Here is a 27,471-nt window from a genome sequence, read left to right on the forward strand (position 1 = left end):
AAAAGAAACTGTAAGGCGTAATTTCTGACACTGCAAATTGAAGACATTTCTTTTCCTGGTAAGTAAAAGATAAAAAATATATTGAAAAAGTATCGCCTTTCACAAGACGTTTTAAAATCCATAAACTGTAATGATAAAATATTTTTAAAATATACGTAAAATATTCAATGCACTGGATTGATTATTTTGGGGATGATGTTTTTCATTATCTCTAATTGCACATCAGTAAAATAGCATTAAATTAAAAGTATAGGAAGCTTATATTAAAATGCATACGGCTGGCCCGGTGGCTTAGCGGTTAAGTGTGCGCGCTCCGCTACTGGCGGCCCGGGTTTGGATCCCGGGCGCACACAGACGCACTGCTTCTCCGGCCATGCTGAGGCCGCGTCCCACATACAGCAACTAGAAGGATGTGCAGCTATGACATACAACTATCTACTGGGGCTTTGGGGGGAAAAAAATAAATCAATAAAATCTTTAAAAAAAAAAATGTATACAAAATAAGAGATATCATTAGGACTTTCTATAAAAGGCTTGAACAATCATCTGTTGAATGTTAAAACTGCTGTTATGCCAATAATGGTAAATTCAAGATTTTACTAAAAATGTATTAAAAGATGTATTTTCAGTTCCATTAAGAATCATTTAAAGCCTACCAATATATAAAAAGTTATTTGCATCATAACCAAAAATGTAGTAAACTATTTGTAATTTCTAATGATGAGGAAGTTACGGTGAACCCCCTTTCAAAATGGATATAATATGGTATAATTTCTGACAGAAAAAAATAATAGTAAAAAGTAAACATGGAATCATCTTGTGTGCCAAGAAAAAAGTAAATTATTTTGACCAAATTGGATCAAAATAATAGCTTTCATTTGTTATCAAATAAAACCCTAATATTTAAGTCTTTTTTATAATATCAGACATATGGATAATACTAATCTATCAGGTAATAATTTTTTGTTACTAAAGTCTAAGTGAACAAACTGATTATTTTGGAGATTAATTTTCATTATATTTGTAAAGCAACCTAAAACATTCCTTATTAAGACTGGTTATCTTTTGCAGGTTATAACTTCTCATAAGGCAAAACTATATGACTATTTAAAAATTACATGTATACCATTTGAAATTTTTTGTGAAAGATAATATTTTCAGCATTATGTTCAAATGCTTAACAAAAAAAGACAAATTTTCACTTCAGTGAGTCTTCATGTGTCAGGCACTATCTTATGTGTGGATGCATTTGCAACTACGTTAGTCCCCATTTATCTGAGATTTTGTTTTCGGTTGTGGCTTCAGTTAAGTGCAGTCAACTGAGGTCTGAAATATTAAAAGGAGAATTCCAGAAATAATCCAAAAGTTTAAATTGTGTGCCCTTATGAGTAGAGTGATGAAATCTCACGCCATCCCACTCCATCCTGCCTGGTATGTGAATCATCCCTTTGTCCAGCAGTATCCAAGCTGTATAACATGCCTGGTAGTCAGTTAGTAGCTATCTGGGTTATCACATCTACTGTCACGATATCTCAGTGCTTGTATTCAGGTAACTTATATTTTACTTAACAGTGGCCCCAAAGCCCAAGAATAGTGATGCTGGCAATTCAGATATGCAAAAAAGAAGCCATAAAGTGCTTCCTTTAAGTAAAAAGGTGAAAGTTCTTGACTTAATAAGGAAAGAAAAAAATTGTATGCTGAGGTTGTTAAGATCTATGGTAAGTATAAATCTTCTATTCATGAAATTGTAAAGAAGGAAAAAAAATTTGTGCTAGTTTTGCTGTCACACCTCAAATATCTATGTATAGGAAAAAACATAGTATATATAGGGTTTGGTACTATTCGAGGTTTCAGGCACCCACTGGGGGTCTTGGAACATATCCCCCAGAGACAAGGGGGGACCACTATACCCTATGGTTTCTCTCTTCCATTTTACATGACAAGAAACTGAGAGTCATGGAGTAAACACCACTGGTTACACAGTCTATGAATTTGATATTACTGCAGAGTTCAAGCATTTGCAATTCCCTCCGAAGAATGGCAAGCAATGGTTTAATTCTTTAATTTCTTTTAAAATATTTCTTAAAAAAAAATGAACTCTTCAACAAATCTATGCAAAATTGATCAAAAATAGCTTGAAGTGGGGCTGGCCCGGTGGCATAGTGGTTAAGTTCACGCGCTCTGCTTCGGCAGCCTGGGGTTCGTGGGTTTGGATCCTGAGTGCAGACCTATACGCTGCCCATCAAGCCATGCTGTGGCAGCGTCCCATACACAAAAACGAGGAAGATTGGCGTAGATGTCAGCTCAGGGCCAATCTTCCTCACACACACACACAAAAAATAGTTTGAAGTATTTTGAGCAACACATATCCAAATAAATCAAGAATCAGTAAGTCTCCTAGAGTCATCTGGGTGTCTGCTTGTGTTGATGATGGGCAAGTCAGTTAACCTCTCTTTCCTCTGTTTTGGCATTGGTAAAACTGGACATGTAATGGGAGCTGGCAAATGAGTTGGTAGAAATTAAATGGAATGATAGATGAAAAATGAAAAATGAAAAACAGCATTGTAACCTAATAAAAAATAGCATGAGCTATTTTTTTGTTTGTCTCTTTTTTGTTTTTTTAGTGAGGAAGACTTCCCTGAGCTAACATTCATTGCCAATCTTCCTCTTTTTTTTTGCTTGAGGAAGCTTAGCCCTAAGCTAACATCTGTGCCAGTCTTCCTCTATTTTGTATGTGGGTCACTGCCTCAGCATGGCAGACCAGTGATGTAGGTCCGTGAACCCGGACAGTGGAAGCACAGTATGCCAAACTTATCCACTACACCACAGGGCCGACCCCTGAGCTACTATTTTTTTGATTGATATTAAGTTGTGTAGATTTACTTCCAAATGTGTAGTTGTTTTAACCAGGAACCTAGAGTCACCTCTTCCAAAGACATAAGGATGCTAGGAGCCATAAAAATTTCCCCGAGTCCCTTAATTGTGAGAAAGTTCCTGTTACTTCTAGATGGCCAAAAATGAAGAACTAGAATGAGGTGCTGTTATAAGAATAGTATTTTTTTATATGTAAGGGAATAAATTATGTTTTTACTCAATTGCCTAAAACATTGCAGCAACTTTCTAGGCAAAAGATGTAGGTAGTTTGTCTTTGTCAAAAGAATTTTCCTAGGCAAGTCTCACAGATCACAAAACCAGTGGAAGTAACTGGGAAAATAGAGGCTGAATGATGTAATAGCCAAATCCAGTAGAGTGTGAAAGGAGAAAAGCATGAAAGGCAAAGAAAGAAATGTCAGCTAGAATTGAAGAACTGAAACCATTTTCCATGTATCCTGGGATACATGTTACTTCTGCTAACTTCATTGAGAACATAAACTAGGTTTGATATAAGTGCTTAGTGGTTATCAAAAGTGATACATAGAAAATCAAATTTGGTTGTACCTCAATGCAATCCACTTTTCCACCTCTCATTCTTGTATTCCAAGGATTTATTTTTTATTATTTTAATTGCCTAGAAAGAAAGAGATGAGATAAATCAATAGCAATATCAGCATAGTAGACACTTAATAAATACCTAATGATTTTTATTTTTTAGTTAAAATAATCAACGGCAAAAATAGTTTTATGTCTGTAACATCATAGGACAGTGCTTATGTGATATAAATTTTTAAGCTAGAAGTTCTTTCTGTAGTCGTTATGTAAAAGAGCATCAAAATCTAGTGATTCGCTGCACTTTATTGAGTGGTTAAGGGAATGACTAGGATCAGAAAACTTCTAATTCTTATTTAATAATGTATGTATGAGTGTATGTGTATCTGACACAGAGAGACAGAGACAGAGGCTCCTAAAGCCTACTTTATTGTGTTTCTTTTGCTTGAATAGTGTACCTTTTCAGAGTCAGTGTATGATCTGTGCAGATGACAGCCAGAATCTTTCATTTAAATTGCCAGTGAGTTCTAATTACTCTATTCAGGACAAATTTCTAAGGGACATTAATAATAGTAAATATAGACTCACTGGATAGTCGCTGACCAATTAGGCAGTCTATAACCATGTATTAGATAACTACTGTCAATTTATCAGTGGCATCTCTGCAGTGTGACCCTCTATGTCTCCAGGAAAATCTTTCACCAATCACCTGCTCTCACACTGTATGCTCCAACTATAGAAACAATTACAGGGGCCAGCCCAGTGGCGCAAGCGGTTAAGTGCGCGTGCTCCACTGCAGCGGCCCGGGGTTCACCGGTTCGGATCCCGGGCTCGCACCTAGGCACTGCTTGTTAGGCCATGCTGTGGTGGCGTCCCATATAAAGTAGAGGAAGATTGGCACGGATGTTAGCTCAGGGCCAGTCTTCCTCAGAAAAAAGAGGAGAATTGGCATCAGATGTTAGCTCAGGGCTGATCTTCCTGACAAGAAAAAAAAAAAGAAATGATTGCAGTTCCTTATTTATTTCACGTTCTTCCTTTCCTCCAGATCCCTACAAATCTCATTTCCTCTGCTGTTCCCTTTTATCTTGTTAATTTTAACAGATTCTCAGATTCGCAAGGTCCTAACGTACATGTCATTTTTCAGACCCTCAAAGCTCAAGTTAAGCATCTCCTTGTGAGGCATCAGTAGTGTGTTGTGTTGACCTGTTTACAATTCCTAGGCACTCACTTGTCTCTTGTCTGCTGTAAGTTCTTTATGGAGCAGACGCATTTTGTCCAATATCATAGTCCCAGTATCTAGTAGTATAGGACCTGACGCAAAGTACTTGCTCAAGAGAAATGCTATATAAATGACTTGGTGAGCAGATGAAACAGAAATGTATGTGGCGCACAGAGTAGTTCCAGGAAAAGGAAATACTATTTTCATTTGTGCCATTATTAAATAATTTTATATTCTTTATTCTAATGAATTCTCTCAACATTTTACCAACAAGCTTCAGAGAGATTAAGTTAACCACCTATATACATAGCTAGATTATTGAGACATAGGAAAGAACAGACGAATGTTGAATGTAAATTTGTAAAATGCATGTTTCTGACTAAATGTTCTATTTGAATAAACAGATATGAGAAAGCAATTTGGGTTGGAGGATATAGCAGGAGGTGAGATAGATTTCAAGACATAACAAACTAGAACAGGGGTAAACAAACTGTTTTGTAAAAGACCAGTTGTGCCACGGGCCGGCCCAATGGTCCATGGTAAATTTTTAAATTTTCATATGTTCCTGATGTCTCAACATCCCCACAAACAGGCTGTGAGCAACCCTCCAGCTGACCAGGTGATCAGGCTGGTTCCTGCCACAATTTCTCCTCCTTGCCCTCCCCTGACTGTGACTAGTGACATCCAAAGGCACCAATGGAATCCCCTCATGCATTTTGCTTGTGTACTCTGCCCTGACCCCCAATAAAGGCCCTTGCCCAGGAGTCTTCACTCTCTCTCAGCTCCCCACCTGCTTGGTTGAGTCCATTCCACTGGTGCTCCTCCTGTATGGTCCTTGCATAGTATGCTGTGCCTCCCTCTTCTAGGACCTATGAGTATAGTAAATCCTTTAATTTCATATGCTTTCTGAGTGTAATTTCTGTGGCCATGTTAGAATGATCCTTAAAGACCCCACAAGGAAGACTTGCTCCTCTATTTACAACATAAATGGGAATAAGATACATTATCCCTGGTCCCTGCATGAGGAGATCATGGCTTAATCGAAAGACGTTAGTTACATGTGGTAATATTTGGTGAACAAAATGCAAAGTAAATAGTAAAGAGGAATTATATTTGCTCCCCTCTCGTGGTCAGAAAACTGGAATGGGCCTTAATAGGTGGAAAATGTCTTGTCATTTGAGAGGAGAATAGTGTATGTTTCATTCCTCCTCAAGACATCTACCCTCTATCAACAAGGGGCGTGTGAGAGCTTTGCTTGTAGTAAGACTTCAAGTCCTCAATTCCATCAAAAGGGTCAATGTGTAAAACTGCACATATGGAGTAAATGCACCCATAATGGAGAGGGATCAAGACTAACCTCTGTGAAGGGATTAGTACAAGAAACTCTCCATGCCTCAAGCACTGCATGGTTAGGGGTTAAGAGGGACCAGTGCACCGCTGCACATCATGTACAACTTCCCTGCCTATCCCCAACAATCATAGCCTTGTATCACTCTAGACCTTGAGTTCTCTAACACCAACGTCATGTTTCAGAACGTCAGTCATCATAAGAATCTGCAGGCAACCAGATCCCCACCTAGTCATCTATGTACTCTAATACCAGTAACCCTCAGCACTTTCTCTATTTAGACCTCTTTTTTATCTGTCCCCAACACCTCAAATGCCTCCTTTGTGCCCTTTAGAATTCATGGGCCATCAACAGAAAAATCTCCTACGTTATCCACCTTTATTCTGAGCATTTTCTTCATCATTTTACTCTAAGGGAACACTGGCTTTCTACTGAGAACACTGTTTTCCTACAACCCTCTCACACCTCTGGGAGCACTGGGCTTGGAAGTAGAGGATTTGTGGTTCTGAATCCTCATGGTCACCTTCCAACCTGTCCGCTTCCCTCCAACCAAGAATCCAAGTTTTAAAACTTGTCAATGCTCTATATCACTACTTTCCCTCATTGTGTTGTCATCTGCAAAAATCCAATTCTCTCTCATTTCTCAATGAATATACCTCCTAGCTCATTGCTTTTATTTTCAAGACTTCTCCTGCCTTACTTCTTGGTAATCAAAAATATAAATTTAGTTAATCTTTCCAATGGCTTGGACTCTCAATGTTTTGAGCTATTCTCTTCCAGTGATATAGACTGCTAATTATTTGAGCTCTATGTTGGCATGGTCATAAACTAGACCCTGTCATTACCAATAACTGCAACCTCTCCATCATATCAGTTTTATAAATCTCATTCACTCACTGCTTCCTGATGTTTGACCTCTTTCCCTCCGGAACTACAAATCCTCGCTGTACCTCCTATTCATTGTTCATATCAAGCTTCTTGAAAGTTCCTCCCTTTCTCCTTTCTCCTAGTCCTTGAACCTTCTCTCTGTCTCTCTTTAAAAAATTTACCCTATCTCCTTATGATCTCATCTAGTCTCCTGGCTTTAAATACCATCTATATGCTGATGATGTCCAAGTTGATATTCATAGCCCACTCCTCTCTCTTGAACTCCAGATTTACACTAAAAAATAATCCCTAGGGGGGCAAAAATCTCTGCCTGTGTTTTACTTTTAGGATAAGATAGTTCTTCAATAAATACTTATTTAATTTGTTTAATATGTAAAATTACACTGGAATATATCCACACAAGGTAAGAAGAAAGTTCACACCTTATTGAAGTGATTCTATATAGGAGCATTGTTTATACCTTGTAAGAGTTCACAAAGTCAATGGTTTAACCACTTTGTTTTCACCGAATTAAATAATTGAAGGTCATAAATCATCTTGAGTAATTTTTCAGTAAGAAAAGAGAACTCATAAACAGATACTAGATTACATGATCTGAAAAAACTAGAGACTAATTTACTTGGTATGTTAGGTATATTTATATGAAATCATTATTTTAATAACTATATAAAACATAGGCATAATAATTCCTAGGGTATGAAAAAGGTAAAATTTTCATTGATACTATATTGACAAATATAAGTATTTAGCATCTTATGTTAAGATTATTTTTAAAATATATTGGAAAAGAATAACTTGCATTCTCTTATGCTTAAGTGAAGTGCTTCACGAGAACTTGGAAAAATATAAGGATGTTTTAACTTGTGCAATTTTACCTCAGCTTAAAAAAGTTTCTGGACTATAATGACTGATTCAGTCCTAGCTTATTACGTGATAGAGAGGAGTGCAAGAAAATTGGCCAAAATTCACTGTAAGAACCCTATGTTGTCTCATGGCGATTTAGGAAATCACTGAGCTTTCTATCACTTTGAACGGAGTGTCATTCTTCCTTCCTAACAGTGCATGAACAGGAATAATGATTTATAATAAATGGGCCATTCTTTAATAAAAGATTTTGCAGGCGGGAGCGAGAGGGTGGAGAGCTCTGCTCCACTGAAGCAATCATATTTGTCCTTGGATGTCCTCAATGCTCAGCACGGATTCTCAGTAGAAGGAGCAGAGGAATTACATTTATCAAATTTCAGTTTTTTATCTCTTTCCTGTTAAGCAAGTCGGCAAAATATTATTAACCGTCCAGTATCACTTGTTAAGGAGCTTATGGCATCTCTGTTGAAAGGAAAGTTTCTACTCTTATGTTCCTAAACTGATTTGCATTTATGTACATGTGCATATACTTTTCTGATACCGAATAACTTTTCAACATCTCCAGCTTTGCTTTCCTACATATGTACCAACTGAAGTGGCTAAGATGAAATTTCAGGCCATATGCTGAATAGGTTTTATTTACCAAGGTAAAATATTACCTACCTGAAAAATAGAAAATATAAAAAAATAAAAATATTAATTCTACCAATATTAAACTTTTGTAACATGTACATTTACTTTCAAATCCTACTTTTTAAAGTATTATAATTATAAATTGACAAGATTTTCTCCCTTCATCTCAGACATATTAAAAAAATTTTAAAAACTTGGAACTAGATTCTTCCCATTTTCTTCTTCTCTTTGTTCTTTTGCAGTTTTTCTGTTTGTTCAGAAGAATCAGGAATGCTACATTCAAAGAAGTTCCATTTCTGAAGTGGAACTAATTAGCAAGTGCTAGAGTCAGTATTAGAACTTAAAGAGACTGGGTGTAGACTCATTCATTTATCAGTTAGTTATGCAGCCTTCTTATTTGACACCTTTAGAAGAAACTTACTTTTTTTTTTATTGTGGTAACATTGGTGTATAACATTATATAAATTTCAGATGTACATCATTATACTTCTATTTCTGCATAGATTACATCATGTTCACCACTCAAAGGGGGACATCTCTGAGGTAATTATCTTTATAATAGCAAAATATTTTCAATTGCTACTTGGTTTACTTGGATTTTTCCTCACTATGCCATATATTTTATTTTTCATTTTCATGTGAGTTTAACATTCTATCTATTAATTTCACATATTATTAATTTTAATTTTACAGAAATAGTAAACTGTGACTAGTGAAACAAAGCAAAAGTACATTTTGAAAAACTAATACCCCATCACTCACACTTCCCTTAATGATCTCCTAATGTAATGAAGATCAACAGCTTTGTGTAACATTCAAATCTTTCTCCAGCTCACAAATTATACACAAACATAGGTGATTTTGTCATCGTTTACACATTCCTTTGAATTAGATTTTCTCAATTAGTATTATGAATGAGTATTTCTTCATTTAAATAGTTTCAGATAATTGTATGTTTTACATGTATTGCAATCTCTTCAACTATAGCCTATATGGTACAAATTCAAATGGTTTCAACATCTTTGCCAATGTAATAACTCCTGGAATAAATATAGCTGTGCGCATATCTTTGTATGTTGGTGGCATAGTTTCTAAAATAGAGATTCTCACATATTTACCATTAATAACTGAAAGAGTATATACCTTTAATGTTAATATATATTATCAGACGATTCTTGATAAAGAAAAAGTTGTAGGAACATACGTTCCCACCAGCCATACGTGCAAGTGTCTATTTCCCACATCCTCAAAAGCATGGGATATTTTCACTCTTATTCACACTGATGCTTTTGTCTAATCTGATTTAAAAAGTTTTTTTTTTTTTTTTACTCTTTACTTTTATTTTCCTTACTGCAAGTGAAATACAATCTTTTCTACTTCCTTATTACAATGTATGTTTTCTCTTTTATGCATTTTCTAATATACATTTTACTTGTTTTTCTGTTAGATTCTTTCTTCATTTTTTTGCCTAGTTTAAGAGTTCTTTGTATACTAGGGATATTAGCTCTTTTTTGTTGTATATGTTGCAAATAGTTTTTGCAGTCTATTATTGATCCATTGACTTCACTACATATGGTGTCTACACAGATAGAAAAATATTATTTGAGCACTGACCATGGCAGAGTACCTATTATCCAAAACCCTCTGTCTAAAATCAATTAAAAAATTGAACAAAATATGTCAAATAAATGATTTGGAAATTGGACAACACAGAGCCATGATCCATCAAAGGAAATACAAATGAGGGAAGCCCTGAGAACACACAACCTTTCTACCTACCTGGGGAAAGGAGGGTGGCCTACAGAGATTTTGGTATTCTCATCTATTAAGGAGACAAGGTTGGTCTTTGGGGAGATAGAGGTAGCTGGAATTGTAGGGCAGACAGCCAGAGAGGAGGCAGTTAATCACAGAAAGATATCTGGAAATTTGTATAGAGGGCGTCTTACATGTTTGGCTCAATCCTACACTGTGAATGAGTAGGGATAGATTCTGGGGGTCCGGGCAAAGAACAACCAATGAGAAAAGTACTTCCTGGGAGGTTATGAGCTAACTAATTCCCATAGCTTACACAAGAATGAAGATTTTCCAGATTTGACCAGGCAAAGAGGAAGATTCCCTGCTGAAAACATGAGCATTCAGTAGAGACCTTAGTTGTGGAAGTAATAATATCCAACAACAATATTATTAAAAATTGAAGGTGAAATGAAATTTCATGTGTATATTTTCTTATATTTTGTTCTCGTCTTTTATTTTTAAATTTAATTATTTAATCACTCTGGATTTACATTGGGTTATAGCCTGAGTTAATAAGGTTTTTTTCCCTTTGCTTTTTTTCTCTTACAGAAATAGACAAATATGGTCTTCCAGTTATTAAACTGTCTTTTGCTCACTACATTGAAGAACAGTCTACTTCTGATATGTATATTGAGTTTTCACATATACTTGGATATCTATTTATAGGCACTTTATTGTGTTTTACATATTTATTTTTATTTTGCCATGACATTCAATCTTTTAAATTACAGTGATTATGTAGTAAGCTTTCATATTTAGTACAGGATTACCCCACCCACTCATTTTCATTTTTATTGTCTTAATTTTAAAAAATTTCATGGATATTCTTGGGTATGAGTTCAAAAGAATATGACTCTTTCAAAAGGAGAAAAAGAAAAACAACAAAAAACACAACAGCAAAATTTCCTTTAGGATTCTGATCGCAACTGCATGTAAATTATAGATTATTTGAATAACTGAAATTTTTATGATCTTCCTATCCAAGAATAAGAGCATTACTTTTTACTGTTTCAAGTCTCAGTTTATATATATTTATAACTAATTCATATATATAAATTTGTGTATAATAATTCGTGTATATTTCCTATTGAATGTACTGTAGACATAAATATTATATTCAAAATATACATATATAACATTTCCTGTTAAATATACTATGGACTATAAAATTCTTATAGTCATAGACATGTATGTATATAAAATAGAAAATATATCAGATATTTGGTGTTTTCATATATATGTGTGTGTATAGATAGATACAGATATTTCCTGTTAAATGTATTGCTAAATATTACATACTTTTGAAATATTTATGACTGGTGCATCAGTTAACTATTGATTGCTGATTGACAAAATATCCCAAAATTCAACTGATTAAAAAAAGAACAAGCCTTTTATCAACGCATGAATGCGAAAGCCAATAATTTAGACTGGCTTCAGCTGGTTCTTCTGATATTAGTAGACCTTCCACATGCATCTGTCATCACCCACTGGTTGGTTTGTCCTCTCTATTTCTAGGTGTTGATTAACAGTGAGCTGCAGTGCAGTTTCTCACCCTCTCAGAGGTTAGTCTGTGTTCTCATGAAGGAAACTGGGTTCAAAGAGAAATAATGAAAGCACAAAAGATTTATCAGTGCCTAGAATTTAAACTCTCTAATGTCAGTTTCTCACCATACTCATTGGTGAAAGTAAGTCACACAGGCAGAACAGCTTCAAGGAGTGAAGAAATAGTGGAGACTATGGCGGGTTCTCTTGGGAAAACCTACAAAGCCAAATTGCAAAGCGTGTACATAGAAGGACACTATTGATTGGGGTCATTGCAGCATTCAGTCTACCACAAAAGTAATATTAGGTAGTTATATTTTTAAAATCATTGTTTTAAAAAAAGACACACCTTACAAAATTCTATATTTAACTTTTGCAGCTATTTCAGAATTGTATATTAGATTTTGGATATGTTTGATGATGACATCTAGAAATGCATATAATTTTGTCCAGTAGTTTGTAATATTTTTCCTTTAATTTTTTTTCCATCAGATCAGCCAGAAGTTGCAAAACAATATTGAGAAAAAATGGCGGCAGTAGTTTTCTTTACTTCTTCCTTAGGAATTCTGTGGATTAAATGAGCAGTAGATGTAATTTTGGTTGTACTTATTTTCTGTCTCATTTCCAAGTAACAAAAAATAATTCAACTTAATAACTGAAAAGATTACAGATTGATGTGTATGTTATATATATGACTACTTCAAGAAGCTGAAAATAGTTTTTTTTCCTATCAAACAGTACTTGAATAGTGTACTTTATTATTTATGATTCCAACAAGAAATAGAAAACACTCTGAATGGGCATAATTCAAAGAGAATGTATTACAAGTTTAGAAATCACAAGGAATGGTGTCGGAACCTTGGACTAGTAGTCCACCTTTAGGTCTGTGGCTGAATAGATTTTCCCAAAATGCCCAGAACAATATCTGAGGGTCCTATGTATACTTGCAGAATCTTGCCACTCTCCTATTAAGAGTTAGAATCTATTTCCCCTCTTCTTAAACCTGGGAAGGACTTTGTGACTGCCTCAATGAGAAGGATGGTGTGGAAGTGATGCTACAAGACTTCTGAGGCTAAACCTAGGCTAGGTTTTTAGGCTAAACCTAAAAGGCAATAGAGCTTCTGTCTAGTTTCTCTCTCCCTCTCTCTTTCTCTCTGTCTCTGTCTCTGTCTTTGTCTCTCTGTCTCTCTCTCACAATCAGGGCACTCACATTTTGAGTCCAGTCATCATAATGTGAGGAAGACCAGGCTATTCCGTGAAGGTGTTCCAGTGTACAGCTAAAGTTCCAGCTGACAGCCGGCTCCAAACATCAGATGTGAAAGTGAACAAGCCTTCAGATAGTTCTAGCCCTGGGTCATTTGTGTTCCTGAGTCCTAATTTTCATCAGAGGCCTCAGACATCATGAACCAGAGACAGCCTGACCCTGCCCTGCCCTGTCTGGATTGCTGACCCACAGAATCTGTGAACATAGTAAATGGTTATTTTACACCACTGAGTTTGGGGATAATTCAAAATGCAACTAGATAAGACTAAGATACAAGGGGAAGGACAGTTCCTAGAACTAGAGAAAGGAGAGAGAATTGCATAGGGTCATCCATATTGAGAGGATCAGTAAGCTTCATTGGAAGATAACAAAGAGCTCAAGGCAAACATGCTGGGAGAGAGTCAAAGGAATAAACACTCTGACTGCACTCTTCTGTCTCTTCTTTCGGTTTCTGATGGAGCTCAACACTGTTTGAATCCAGGTAGAAGACAAAGCCTTGGGAGCCCTATTGATGTAGCTCATACATCTCAGCTTCCCAGACAGAAGCCAGGGTAGAGAAGTGTGCAGAGTGTATCTTGAGGCACAAATGAAGGACTCCAAGCATATGTACCACATACAGCTTTCCAAATGATTTTTTCCTGAAGCAAAGCCATCTAAAAGGCAAGCGTTTTAACAGGAGAGACAAATGTTATTTACTGTGAATGGAAAGCTTACCTCTATAGCACATTGATGTTTATGTTGGCATCCCGAGATCAGGGAAAAAGGGACAAACTAAAATGTATTCTCTGAGTTCATGGAAATAAGAAACTCCTTACTAGCAAAAGTGGTGAAACAATTTAGGGCAGTCTAATGCCAAAAACTACTCTCTTTACTACTTCAATTTGTTTTTACTAGGAATTTGTGAATAAATTTAAAAAGATAATTATAATTTATATTTATCTACTAATATGGGGAGCATTGTAAACTAGCAAATATGGTTAGAAATTAGAGGTGGTAATATTAGTGTGGCCAGCATCAATGCCATTTTATGGGCCACATAAAACTGTTATATTAGAAATGTTTTTCAATGCTGTTGTAAGCTGTTCAGTAATGGCACCTAGGAAGAAGAAGGTATTCTATAGTGTCCTTTTTATTTTTGTGTGTGTGCCCTCTTATTCTCCTTAGAGTTTGTAATAGTATGGAGAGATCATTCCTACACAGAGGTTTGCAATGTAAATAACTCAACACTCTATATTGGTAGGTTGAATGGCAAAGAACAAATGTATGTCATCTCTGTTCCAATTGGTCCGAAGTAGAAGAAGATGTTAATCATTGTTCATTTGTTTATTTTTGTTTTGTGTAAATTTGAAATAACATAGCTAGCATTGCCTTTGTACAACCTTTTATTTCCATTTCTCTCTCACACACACATACATACACGCAGAAACAGCTGTGGCTATTAATTTCAAATCTCATAATAACATCATTTAGCTATTTCTTTAAGTAATGCATTTACAAATATAGAAAAACATTTTTAAGAACAAACAGAAAGGTACATGTGAAAAGCAAAAATTTCATTTTCCTACCACATCTCTAGTTCTTAGCCCCAATGATAGCCACTGTTATTTTTGTTTTTTTTGAAAAACTAGTACCTCTATCGTCTATTTTTCTATCCAACATCTTATTTTCTTTATTTAAACAAGAGAAATAATGCTATATCCATTCTACTACAATTTATTTTTTATCACTTAGTAATATTTCTGAAATATATTTTTGTATTTATTAGGCAACTTATTTTAACTCATTTTTTGGAATACCTATGTAGTTATTTTATGGATGTGTCACAATGTACTAGACCACTAACCTTTTGCTCAATTGAATGTTAATCAGAAATGATCTTTATAAAAATATATCTATTATTGAAATGTGGAATGCAGACTCATGTAACTGATATTTGACATCAAGAACCTAGAAGTAAAATAATGTCCCATTAGAGTTAAATACCTACAAATTCTACCTCTATTACAAAGAATATTAAGTGATGTTTTATATTCTGAGGTATATTTTATCAATATAATGGTAGCAACAATATTCACATTTGGCTTCTTGACCAAAATTTTCTATCTCTGATCTGCCTCATAAACAGTTTTCTTATGAATTTTCTGAATTACTAATGTCATGGTTTAATAAATATCCTCATACAATATTAGTAAATATTATATAAAAAACATAATACCATGAGCAAATGGAGTTTATTTTAGGAATGCAGAGTAGGTTATACTTAGGAAAATTAATTACTGTAATTCACTACAATAAGGAATTCAAGGTAAAAAATGATCATTCTAATAAATGCAGAAAAACTTTTTGACAAAATAAAACAACTATTTTTTAAAATAAACACAACAAATTCTAAGTAAGCTAGAAATAGAAGTAAACTTCTTCAACCTGATAAAGGGAATTAATGAAAAAACTAGAGCTAGTATATCTACTGGTGAAAAATTGAGTACTTTCCTTATAATATGAGAAGTAAGACAATGTCTTCTCTCCTCGCTTTTATTTATCATTGTATTGGGGCTTGTAGCCATTGCAATAAGACATTAAGAAGGAATAACAGGCATTAAGATTGAGAAGGAATAATAAAAACTGACTTTATTTGCAGAGGATATGCTTTTGATCACAGAAAATCATGAAGAACTTACCAAAATATCTACTAGAACTCATAAGTGAACTGAACCTTGCTGCAGAATACCAGACTACAAAGAGAGTGTTCAAAGATCAATTGTATTTCTATATATTGGCAATGAAACATAAGAAAATGAAATAAAAATACCATTTATGATAGACTTAAAAATACTAAGTATTTGGAAATTTTGAAGAAGGAAATTTTTTTATCTAAGTGGGGAAATAATGGGTATATTGGAGGGGAAAGGAACTATAAAATGAACTTTAAAGGATCATGGAATAGGTATGGAAGGAGGAGAAGACAGAATAAACTAAGAAATTGACACTGGAAAACAGAGCATGTAAAGACCTCGTATTATGCACAAAAATCAATTTGATAACAGACTTTAATGTAAAACTATTAAGATACTAGAAGAAAACAGAGTATCTTTGCGACTGTAGGGCAGGCCAATATTTCTTAGAATACAGGAAGAAGGAGCCATAAAACAAACAAACAAAACTTTGGTACAATATACTCCAATATAACATTTTCAACTCATCAAAGATGTGATTGGAAACATAAATAGTTATGACAGACCGGGAGAAAAATTATGTAACATGTGTCTGACAAAGGTTTATACTCATATAAAGAACTCTTACAAATCCATATTAAAAAGAAAAACAACTCAGTAGAAGAATGAGCAAACCATTTGAACAAACACTTCAGAAAAAAGACATACAAGGGTCTAATAAGCACATTAACAAGTACTCCATGTCAGTCATCTGCAAAATGAAAATTAAATTCATCATGAGATACAAATAAATGAAAAAACAAAGAGTGAAAACATTAAAAGTTGGAGAGGATGTGGAGCTGCCAAAACTCTCATGTGTTGTTGGGAGAAATACAAATACTTGTAACCCCTTTGGAAACTGGCATTTTCTTTCTTTAAACATACCGCTCTATGATCTAGCAATTCCACTCTGACTTATTTATTTAAAATAAATAAAAATATATGTTCTCAAGAGCCTTTGAAAGAATATTCATTGCAGCTTTCTTCATAATAACAAAAAACAACAATAACAAAAACCTGAAAATATCCCACTATTCATCAGTGGGAGAATAGATAAACACACTGTATTTTATTACTACCTAGCAGTAAAAAAGGAATAAACTACTGATACATTCAATGACAGAATGAATCACAAAATATTATGCTGAATAGAAGGAGCCAGTAAGCCAATGGGATATATTGTATAATTCCACTAATATGAAATCCAAGAGTGTGTAAAACTAATCTATGTTAATAGAAATCAGATCAGGTGTTGCTTCTGATTGGGGGAAAGGGCATGAGAGAATTTCCTGGTGTGATGGAAACATTTCGTGTCCTAATAGGCATCGGTCAAATTTGGTTGAAAGTCACACTTAAAAGATGAGCATTTCACTGAATGTAAATTATACTTCAACCAAAAATAAATTAATAAAAGAAAAGAAAAAAATGTCCTGACTATATAGTAAGTAATACAAAACAAGCAAAAGATATAAAGATAATAAGTGCTTATAAACCCCACCTAGCAAAAAGAAAAATATTATTTACCAAAGACTTTTATTTTAACGTTTAAAAAAATTCTGTGCCAAATTCTTTCTCAACTCGCTTAGGCTAACTCATTGGGAAAATAATACTTAGTAGAGGCAGTGAGGTCATAATTTTTTTAGATCAATTATTGTGCTTTAATTTATTATAAAAATGAAAATCATTTATAGACTTCTATAGTTTGTTACCATTAGTAATCACACTTTAGTCAAGTCATAGTTTTATATACAAAAGTTATGTATAAGTGGCAGCTAAATCTGACTTTGAATCAAATTAGCATGAGCAGGTGGTGAGTAGAGAAGTATGGCTCAAAGTACAAGTCCTTTCACTGCGCACCTCATCACTGTCTGTAATCCATCAACGGGTCAGTGCACAGCACATCCTAACAGCCTACCTCAGTTTACATTGTTGCCATCAGTAAATTATGATTTGTCAGTCACTGTTTTTAAAGTGATTTGAAATCTCCAAAGGAAAGCTACTTTGCTGTCACCTACTACCCTTCGCTGATACAGCAACAGAAGTATAAAACCTAGAAGTTGACATACTTTCCTCTTTTCTCTGATTTAGTTAATAGATTCTCTGCTTTCTAATGTAATATATTCAATGTCTTTTTTTTAAATCAGAAGTAAAAAGAAGGTTTTGGTTTATGTAGTTGAAGCTCTGATTTTGTCTTTTGCTAATCCCTGGTGATACCAGCTGTTTTTCAGGAGAGGATAGGCTGCAGGCAGGATGGCTCAACATTTTGTCATAGCAGGAACAGTGTTGCAAGCCTCCCCTGGTGTGTAGCTGAGCTTTTAATGACTACACTAAAAACACTAAACCTCTGGGCAGAACCTAAAATAGAGACTCTGGCTAACTTTCATCTCAGGTGACTTTTTCGGTTTCATCTCTGAGATTGATTTCTTCCCCGAAGCTTAAAATATGGGTCAGAAAACTAAAGACTGCGCCAAAATATCTCACATGATAAAGTTAGCTTCTCTTTGTCCCTTGGGAGGTAGGAAATAAGATGTTGCACACAGAGGCTGTGCCTAAACTCACCCATCTTAAACCTATTAAACTTCTTACCTTAAACCTTAAATCATCTCACCTTATTACTGTCCATTCCTAAATTTGGCAACTCGGCTGAGATGGCAGAAGCAACTGCCAAAGTTGTTTATTTCTACTTACAGCACCAATAATGATGCAATTTTTAATCTCTTTGGTGTGTGATGATGATGATAATAGTTCAATTTTAAAGCTAGCTTCACTAATCTCTTTTCATAATAACTGTTATATCTTCTTTTTCCCTTACTAATCCAACTCCTGGTAGTTTTAATAGGAAGAAAATGAAAACATGATTCTATGTAATGATAAAATGACACAACTGTTTTGCCTACAACTTAGATCTTAAACATGCTAGCATATTCTCTGTATGTCATTTGAACCATATTCCTTGGAAGGCATCTGTTAGGTTCCTAATGAGGCTGTCAACCACATGCATGTGTCTCTCGTTCTTTAACCCTAAAATTAATGATGTAACTTTGTATAATGATTTTCTAAAGTGAATCCATATCTTAGCTGCCCACATTGTATACTGATATACCCAAGAATGGTGTGTGTGTGTGTGTATGTATATATAATTTTAGAGATTCACTCATAAAGTGCAAAAATCTGCTATTTTGTGACTACATGATAGCTATCCTTGCATTGCATTTGTAAAATGTAAGCTCAAAAAATAAATTATCCATTCTTAATTTAGCAAAATTATCAGGAATATGAATAGGAATATTAGAAATCTGGAGAATATATGTAGACATAAATACAGACATTAGTCACCAAATATAGGTTTTTAGCAGAGGTTGATAAAATAAAGATAGTTTAATCTTTTGTTTATGTGATTTCTTAGAAAAGCACTAAAATACTGCTTCAAACAGCTTCTCTGTGTATTTTCTTGCCAATGAAAGCACAATAGCATAATAGTAAAATATGCCAATATTCCAACAATGTGCCTTTATAGTTATATTTAATAATATATCCTTTATATTAAGGATAGACTAAAACAAATCACTGATCAATAGAATTACTCAGTAATAATGATAAGTAAATAATTTTGTTCATTTATATTTTAAAGATTTTATTTATTTATTTATTTTCCCCACAAAGCCCCAGTAGATAGTTGTATGTCATAGTTGCACATCCTTCTAGTTGCTGTATGTGGGACGCGGCCCCAGCATGGCCGGAGAAGCAGTGCGTCTGTGCGCGCCCGGGATCCGAACCCGGGCCGCCAACAGCGGAGCGCACGCACCCAACCGCTAAGCCATGGGGCCGGCCCCATTTATATTTTAAAGAACCTTTTTAATGACAGCTGACGTTATGGCTCAATGCATCATCTGAGGGGAATTGTGGGCGAAGAGGAAAGGCAGGTGTCCACAGAGAAGGTAAAACTGTGTCACATGACAGATGAGACACAAAACAATATATTTAATAGTTAATGTTAAATAATTGAACAAGTTCTCTGCAGTAGCTGTGAACCAATGATCTAGGAAGAGGGAAAAAGGAAAAATAAGACTATCTCATTTTTGTAGCAGGCTGATATATCAGGATGCAGGTTCATTTAAAATAAATTTGTAGGAAAATGATCAAACCAAGGCTGCGGGACCACATGTGTCTCTTTGGAGCTGTAACAGCTATCATTTTGCAAAAATTTACTGGATATGCCTGTTAAGTGCCGTAGGGCACACAAATTCTTTGAACATTGTTTCTGTCTTAAAGTACTTACACTCTGGTTGAATAGATAAGACTTGTACACAGCAAAACTACAATTCCAGGAAGTATAAGCTAAGTGTCAAGAGCAGGGTGGAAAACTTTTCTATTGAAATTCAAAGGGGAAAATAACTCTGGTTAGAGTTTCATGTGAAGCCTTGAAGCAATCTCAAAAAAAAACTAATGCTGAAATGTTCTGATTTTGGTTAAAGGTAATATTGTTTTCATAGAAAATACTAAATTAATGCTACAGTGTCAGGGCCTCTAAAGGCCTTGTATACAATCCATAAAATAATTTCAAAGAAATATATTTAAAGTGATAAAAATATATGACTCAATAGCAACAAGCATAATAAATTATAGATTGGATCCCCTTGAATATCTTTATATTATATATTAGGAAGCATACCTCATATTAAAACAATGAAAATCAGACAAAATAGGAATTTGTGAGTTTTAAAATTTCCCTTTACATACACAATCTGGTCACATTGTTTTATGAGAGAGAGAGAGAATAAGAGAGTTTCTATGAGTGATAGACCAATGTTCGTTACTTAAAATCACATTCCAGTTATAGCTAATTTCATGTAGGGGCGAAAATAAGTAATAGAAGTCAATGGCTTAACTCAATAAAGGTTGAGTTCCTGATTGCATCACAGTCTGATATCGGTCAGACTGCTCTCTTAAATGTTTTCCTTCATGAGGTGAGTCAAGATGTTGGTTTCTTCCTTTATTTGTCTCTGCCATCTCCTAGTCTTTCGCTTCCCGCTCCTTAGATGGGAGGACATTCATGGTGGATATCTTAGTATCCAGACTTGTAATGTTCAACATTTCTACCCACATCCACTATTTGGTGCTACTTACATGCAAGGCAGGGAATAGATGCTAGAAAAAAATAGTCTTCTTATGTGTTCAGGAAAGAAAGAAACCATACAGCACTACCTATGTCAAATTTCTTTTTCAGTAATCGTGAATAGAGCAAATATTTTAATTTTGATCACGACAGCATCCATTTCTCCTTATAATACCGCTTTCTGTTTGTTTTTAATGTGAGGTACTATATCTAATTTATTTTTTGTCGTCTTTGTAGGATAATAAATCAAAGTGTTCTGTTTTGCTACCATGAAACCCAAAAGTTGGCCAGATAGTCTTACTGTTAAATTCTTTCTCACATTGCCCTGGTATAGTCAAAGGGTGGACGCGGTACCTAACCTCCGCCAGTTGAGTTCTCTCTCCCTTGTATTTTTGAATCGTGACAGAAATGGCTCAAGGTCAAAAGAAAAACTGGAATTCATGTATTTATTTTAGTGATGATACCTGGAAAATAGGGTTAAGCATCTCCTTGTATCTGGACACTTGAAATTGTGTGATTTCTATTTTGGTTGTCATATTTTTTTTTAGCCAAAATATCCTGACATAGAAATCCATTATGTGAGCTAACCAATATTTTATGCATAATTTCCTCTTTTTTTCCAAGTAAACCATAGTTTTTTTTGTTGCTTGCAACTAAGAAACCCTAATTGATACATTAGTATTTTCATATAAAATATGAGATTATAATTACTGTTGCCTATGAACTATTTAATAATAAATTTTAAAATGATAATTACCTGGATTGTGAAATAAATTTGAAAGAAGTTGATGTTCATCATTTAATTTGATGTAGGAACACATGAATTTGGCCAAAGATGGGAAGAACTAAATCAGCATATATAAGCATTTTTTGCTGACAGTTTTTTCTATTTAAAAAAAATAAGTTATTAACTTAGATAAAAATATGTATTTGTTGAAACGAGGCTTCATTATTTCTCAGGTTAGTGTCTCAGTGTAGTATTATGATATGGAAACATAGTTAAATTTTTCAACATTATATAAGTGAGTGTAAAAGATTAATGAACATATGATTTAAAGCAAAGAATTATCCTTTGTAATGAATGTAACACCGTAATTCAGGAGATAGCCAACTTCTTATGTAACAGGTCATGTATTTTTCAGCCTTAGGAGCCATACATCGCTGTTACACCTACTCAACTTCGTTTCGTAGCCCAAAAGCAGCCTTTGCTAATACATACCTGAATGGGTATGACTATGTTCCAATAAAACTTTATTTACAAAAGCAGGCAGACCTCTAGATTTGGCTATTAGGCAGTAGTTTGTAGATCCCTGTCCTGGTTTGCCAAAATCTCTTTTTTTATTTATATAATGAAATATGCTTATAATGATAGTGAAATAATAATCTCATCCAAATAGTCACCAGGACAGGTAATTAAACTGACTAATCAGTTCTGCCACCACCACCCATGTTAATAATAACAAATCATCATAATACTAAATGGCCACAATAGTCTCATAATGGCACCTACGCCTGGATATTGTTATTGTTCTGTCACTCTAATAATGTCCTGTAGAAATAATATTCTATTTTAATTTTATTCAAATATCATTTGTACTAAATCTAATTATATTTTATTTATTTATTTTATTATTATTTTTGTGTGTGTGAGGAAGATCAGCCCTGAGCTAACATCTGATGCCAATCCTCCTCTTTTTGCTGAGGAAGACTGGCCTTGAGCTAACATCCATGCCGATCTTCCTCTACTTTATATGGGATGCCGCCACAGCATGGCCTGACAAGCAGTGTGTTGGTGCACGCCTGGGACCCGCACCGGTGAACCCCGGGCCTCTGCAGCGGAATGCGCCCATTTAATCGCTTGCACCACTGGGCCAGCCCCTAATTATATTTTAAATGTGCGTAAAATTTAAATTTTCCCATTCATTGTTGTAAGAAAAAATTTTCAAAATATTTCCATTTATATACAGGTCTACATGTAGCACAAATCAGTTAGATAAAAAATTTGCACACATTTCATTAAATAATTTTCTTTATTCTCCACATTTATTTTCCTTTAAAAAAAGGAGAAAGCATGTGTAAAAAGAAGAAAAGAAGAGGAAGAGGAAAGAAATCAAAGAAAGATATCTGGGGACCTCATATCTTGTCAAAAGTGAATAATAAACAATCTGTTTTGTATTGCTCACTGATTATAATCTCTTTTAGTGGGGATGAATGAGTCCCTTTATGTACACAAGATAAAAAATAAAATGCTAAGCTGTCTTTAAAATACGCGATTAAATATGAATGACACAGAGAATCCCCTTTAAGGCTGACAGAGTAAAGGTATTTTTATTCCACTTCATTTCTCTAAAACCCAGTGGAGAAAAAAAGGTTAAGAAGAAGGGAAAAATTCTATCTTTAAAAAGAGAAAGAAACAGTGACAATTTTACCTAACAAACTATAGCATATCCAAGACAATCCATACCATATTATTTTTTAAATGTGACAAATATTTGATATTTTGAATAATTCTGTGAAGATAAAGTAGAACACTCACCTTATTTTCTTGTAAGTATAATACTTTTGAAATGGTATGTTATCTCACAGAGGCAATAGAAAATGAAGTGGACAAATTAAAAAGAGAAAAAATGAAAGGAAAGGAAGAAAGGAAGGGAGAAATAATAGAATGAGGACATGGATGTCATCAAAATGACATGTTTACTTTATAGGAAGAGGAAATAATACAGTGGAAAAGAATGGGCTAGGCCTATGGAGATTTAGATCAGTATCACAGATCAGCAGGTGAGAGTTGAGTCAAACACTAAATCTTTCCCCTCCTTGCTAATTTCTGCAGCCTCGATTCCTCACTGAGGACACTGCCAGGGCTGTGGCAAAGTGGAATCAGAGAGGGGACACAGCGATAACTTTCTGTCCCAGAGCCTACGATGTAAAGACTGGATGGAGTCACTGACTCATTCAGCACCAAAACCGAGGACAGGTCTGCTCAAAGGGCTAAAAGAAATAACCAGTTGGTCGAGAATAAGTTTGAGAAACCGAATCAAATTCAAATTCTTTAGTTTGATACGCAACCATCCCTAACCTATTTTTTATTTTTATTTTTTATTGAAGTATAGTTGACATACAATATTATATTAGTTTCAGGTGGACAATATAGTGATACGATGTTTATATACATTATAAAATGATCACCACGGCAAGACTTCTAACATTTTTTTTTTTTTTAATTTACAGTTGCTGGTTTTCTTTCTTTGTTTTTTTTTTTGTGAGGAAGGTCAGCCCTGAGCTAACATCCATGCTAATCCTTCTCTTTTTGCTGAGGAAGACCGGCTCTGAGCTAACATCTATTGCCAATCCTCCTCCTTTTTTTTTTTCCCCAAAGCCCCAGTAGATAGTTGCATGTCATAGTTGCACATCCTTCTAGTTGCTGTATGTGGGACCCGGCCTCAGCATGGCCGGAGAAGCGTGCGTCGGTCCGCGCCCGGGATCCAAACCAGGGCCGCCAGTAGTGGAGTGTGTGCACTTAACCGCTAAGCCACGGGGCCGGCCCCCTAACCTATTTTTTAATAAATGCCTACCTATTAAACTATTGACAATAATTAGAAAAGAACACAAAAAAAGTCTATGCATATATTTGGGGAGAAAACAAACATGAGTTGGTGAAAGATAAAAATAATCCTTCAGAGGAAAATTCAACCAATGAAATGTAGATTTCAAGAAAAAAATGTTTCTAAACAAAGCTATAAAAATAACAAAATTATTAAAAGCAGAATATATATTGAATACTTATAAGTATTGAGAAAACCAAAGGAGATAAAAAGTGAAGTTGCAAATTTCTAGTGAACAAAATCTAAAATCAGAAAAACAGAAACATTATAGAAATGAAGCCCAGGACAAAAGAAATAGCATCAAAAAAGAATTAATATGACCAACATGGGAAGACAAAGCAATACTAGACAAAATTGAATAGAAGAAAATAATTTTTTTTTCTTAAGGTACTTTGTTGAAAGACCAACAAACTTTTCCCAACATATTTATAATTTTTTTGAGAAAAATAACATAATAAACAGAAAAGTATTTGAAGGTATAATAAAAATGATTCCAGAATTCTGAAATGGCACTGCATTTCTCAGGTGAATAACAAAAATTATCAGTACCATGATATATTCTAGTAAAGTTACTAAACTTTGTAGATGACACCAAAAGTCATGCATATCCCCACACAGAAAAACAACTATAACAAACATTGAATATTGAGTTCATTTAGTATTAACTCTGATGATTGCAGATATAGAAAAGAATATACTATACACTTTGACAATATAAAAGTGATATTATAATTTATTATAGGAGATGGGATAGTGTAAGTAGGAGAATGTGAGATGTTACCTCCACAATATTCTCTATTTTAGAGTATAAAATTTATAGATATAGCTAAATTTTGAAATGCATAGCACTTAGGAAAATCAAATTTCATTGTTTTAATCTTTTTAAACTTTAGATCTGTATTGTATTTCATGTTAAGTAAATATCTGAATTTCAGCAGTTTCTCCCAATTCTTCTTTGTCTCACAAAGGAACGTAATACATCTGAGTATTTTTTTTCATTTTTACAAGCAAGTATAGTTCAATTGCATTTTATTACATTATATCTAATAGGTAACTTTATAGGCAGGGAGAAAAGTCTATACTGTTTCTCATAAAAGCTTCATTGTGATTATTTGTGAGTCAAGAGATTTCAAGTGATATTGTAATTCCTTTTTCTTTTTTTCAAGGTGCTTGGTGTTTTCCTAAAAGTCACATATTTATTTGAAAATAAAAATAAACTTCTTTTAAAAGACTGAATTTACCCAGATATGTAGAAATACTTCTACTACATGATCAGCTTTTGAAAATAGTAGATCAATGTTTTTGAGTATATGCCCTTGGCATTCTTTTTCATTGCTACTTTATGAGTAACAAGCAAAAGAGGCTTGATAAAGCTCAAAATTCACATTGAATATAAGCCTTTATTCAAGTTAGAAGTATCATAAATATCACTTCTAAAAGTTGTGTTGTTGTGGGGTTATTGTTGTTGGGTTTGTGTATTTTTTTCCTCACACCCCTCTTGTTTTTTCCTGGGAAAAATCAGAAACATCAGCTCAAGGTCTTGAGTGTTATAATTGTGGAAATAACCACTGGCACTTTTAAAACTTCGAAGTAGTGATTTAATGAATGTAAATTGCAGATCAAGCTAGGGCAGAACAGACCATCACATCCCAGTTCAAATCAATTGTGTCTACTCTGTTTTTCTGTTAAGATAGTTGAAATCAGAAAATTATACTTTACAATGTTGCTAAAATCATAAGTCCAACATTGATGATGAAGCTTAGACATTATAAATATTTATTGAGTCTCTATCAATATCACAAACATTTGGCTTGAACTCCATGAAGCTTGGTCATATACACAATTAATTATAACACTTTTCACCTGTTTCTGAGTATCATTTTTGAACCCAGAAAGATGTATAGACACACTGAAGTTAAATTTAAATTGTTAGAAAATGAACTGATTATCAATTCATGGATCATAATTGTATACCTGATTGAAATTTTGGATATATAAAATACGAAATTTAAAAATGCTAGCAGAGAAAGAAAGCTAGAAAGAAAGAGAGAAGAGAAGGAGGGAGGGAGGGAAGAAAGAAACAAAGGAAGGAAAAAATGAAGGAAAGAAGGAAGAAAGAAAGAACAGAAAGATTAACAGCTGTAAGGGGAAATGAGTTTAGTATGAAAAGAGCAATAACACAGTGGTTGCCTGGAGGGGAAATCTCATCTGGTGTAATAAACATCAAAGTAAGAGGCCATAATGAATTTGAACAATTTTCTTGCTCTAGCAAAGAAATTGAACAAGAAAGTTGTTAATCACAACTGGTCACCTTCCTGCTGTTATATAGAATTGTTCTAAAGACTTTCTGGTTAAAGAGCTATTGGTTAGAGATTTATGTAATATGTAAACTGGGATAGTGGCAGACACATTCTCTAAAGGTGTTTGGAGCTAAACTCTAAAGGAGGACATTTTGTTAATTTTATGAGTATTTTTAGCTTTTCATCTCTCAGACTGAGTGTAATAGATACCTGTCTTTTATTTTTCCATTAAGCCAATCAAGAAGCAAGTTAGAGTGAAATTTGCTATTAACAATGAAGAAAGTTGCTGATGATAGCTATTTGATTTGAAGCTGGGAGTAAGTAGATTGTAGGAGTGTAGATGTTACATAGGAGAAATAAATGTCAGACTCTTTACAGATCAGGAGGGGATGAAAGAAACAGTACTAGCCTCAAATGAGAAGACTATTATTTGGCTTCAAGATATCTGGATCCCCTCATGTGTTTGCTTCATTTAAATCAAAACAAGAAGTCTCAAGGTTGAACCAGCCCCGGAAGCACTGTGTTATGGTGATCTTGTGTTCCAGTCATCTAGCTTTTAATATAAAATAAGAGAAGCTGTGGGATGAAGGGGATTCCATGTTACACCATCAGAATTCTCTGAAGTTTTTACAAGCATACCTTTTCAGACCTTTTCTTGCACATGTATTTTATATTTCTAATGATGAATCATATTTAAAACATATTCAGGTACCAACATTCTCCCATTTTATTAACTTGCTTCTTTTTCACTTTTCAAT

Source organism: Diceros bicornis, chromosome 1, assembly GCF_020826845.1.
Source record: "Diceros bicornis minor isolate mBicDic1 chromosome 1, mDicBic1.mat.cur, whole genome shotgun sequence".
NCBI lineage: Eukaryota > Metazoa > Chordata > Mammalia > Perissodactyla > Rhinocerotidae > Diceros > Diceros bicornis.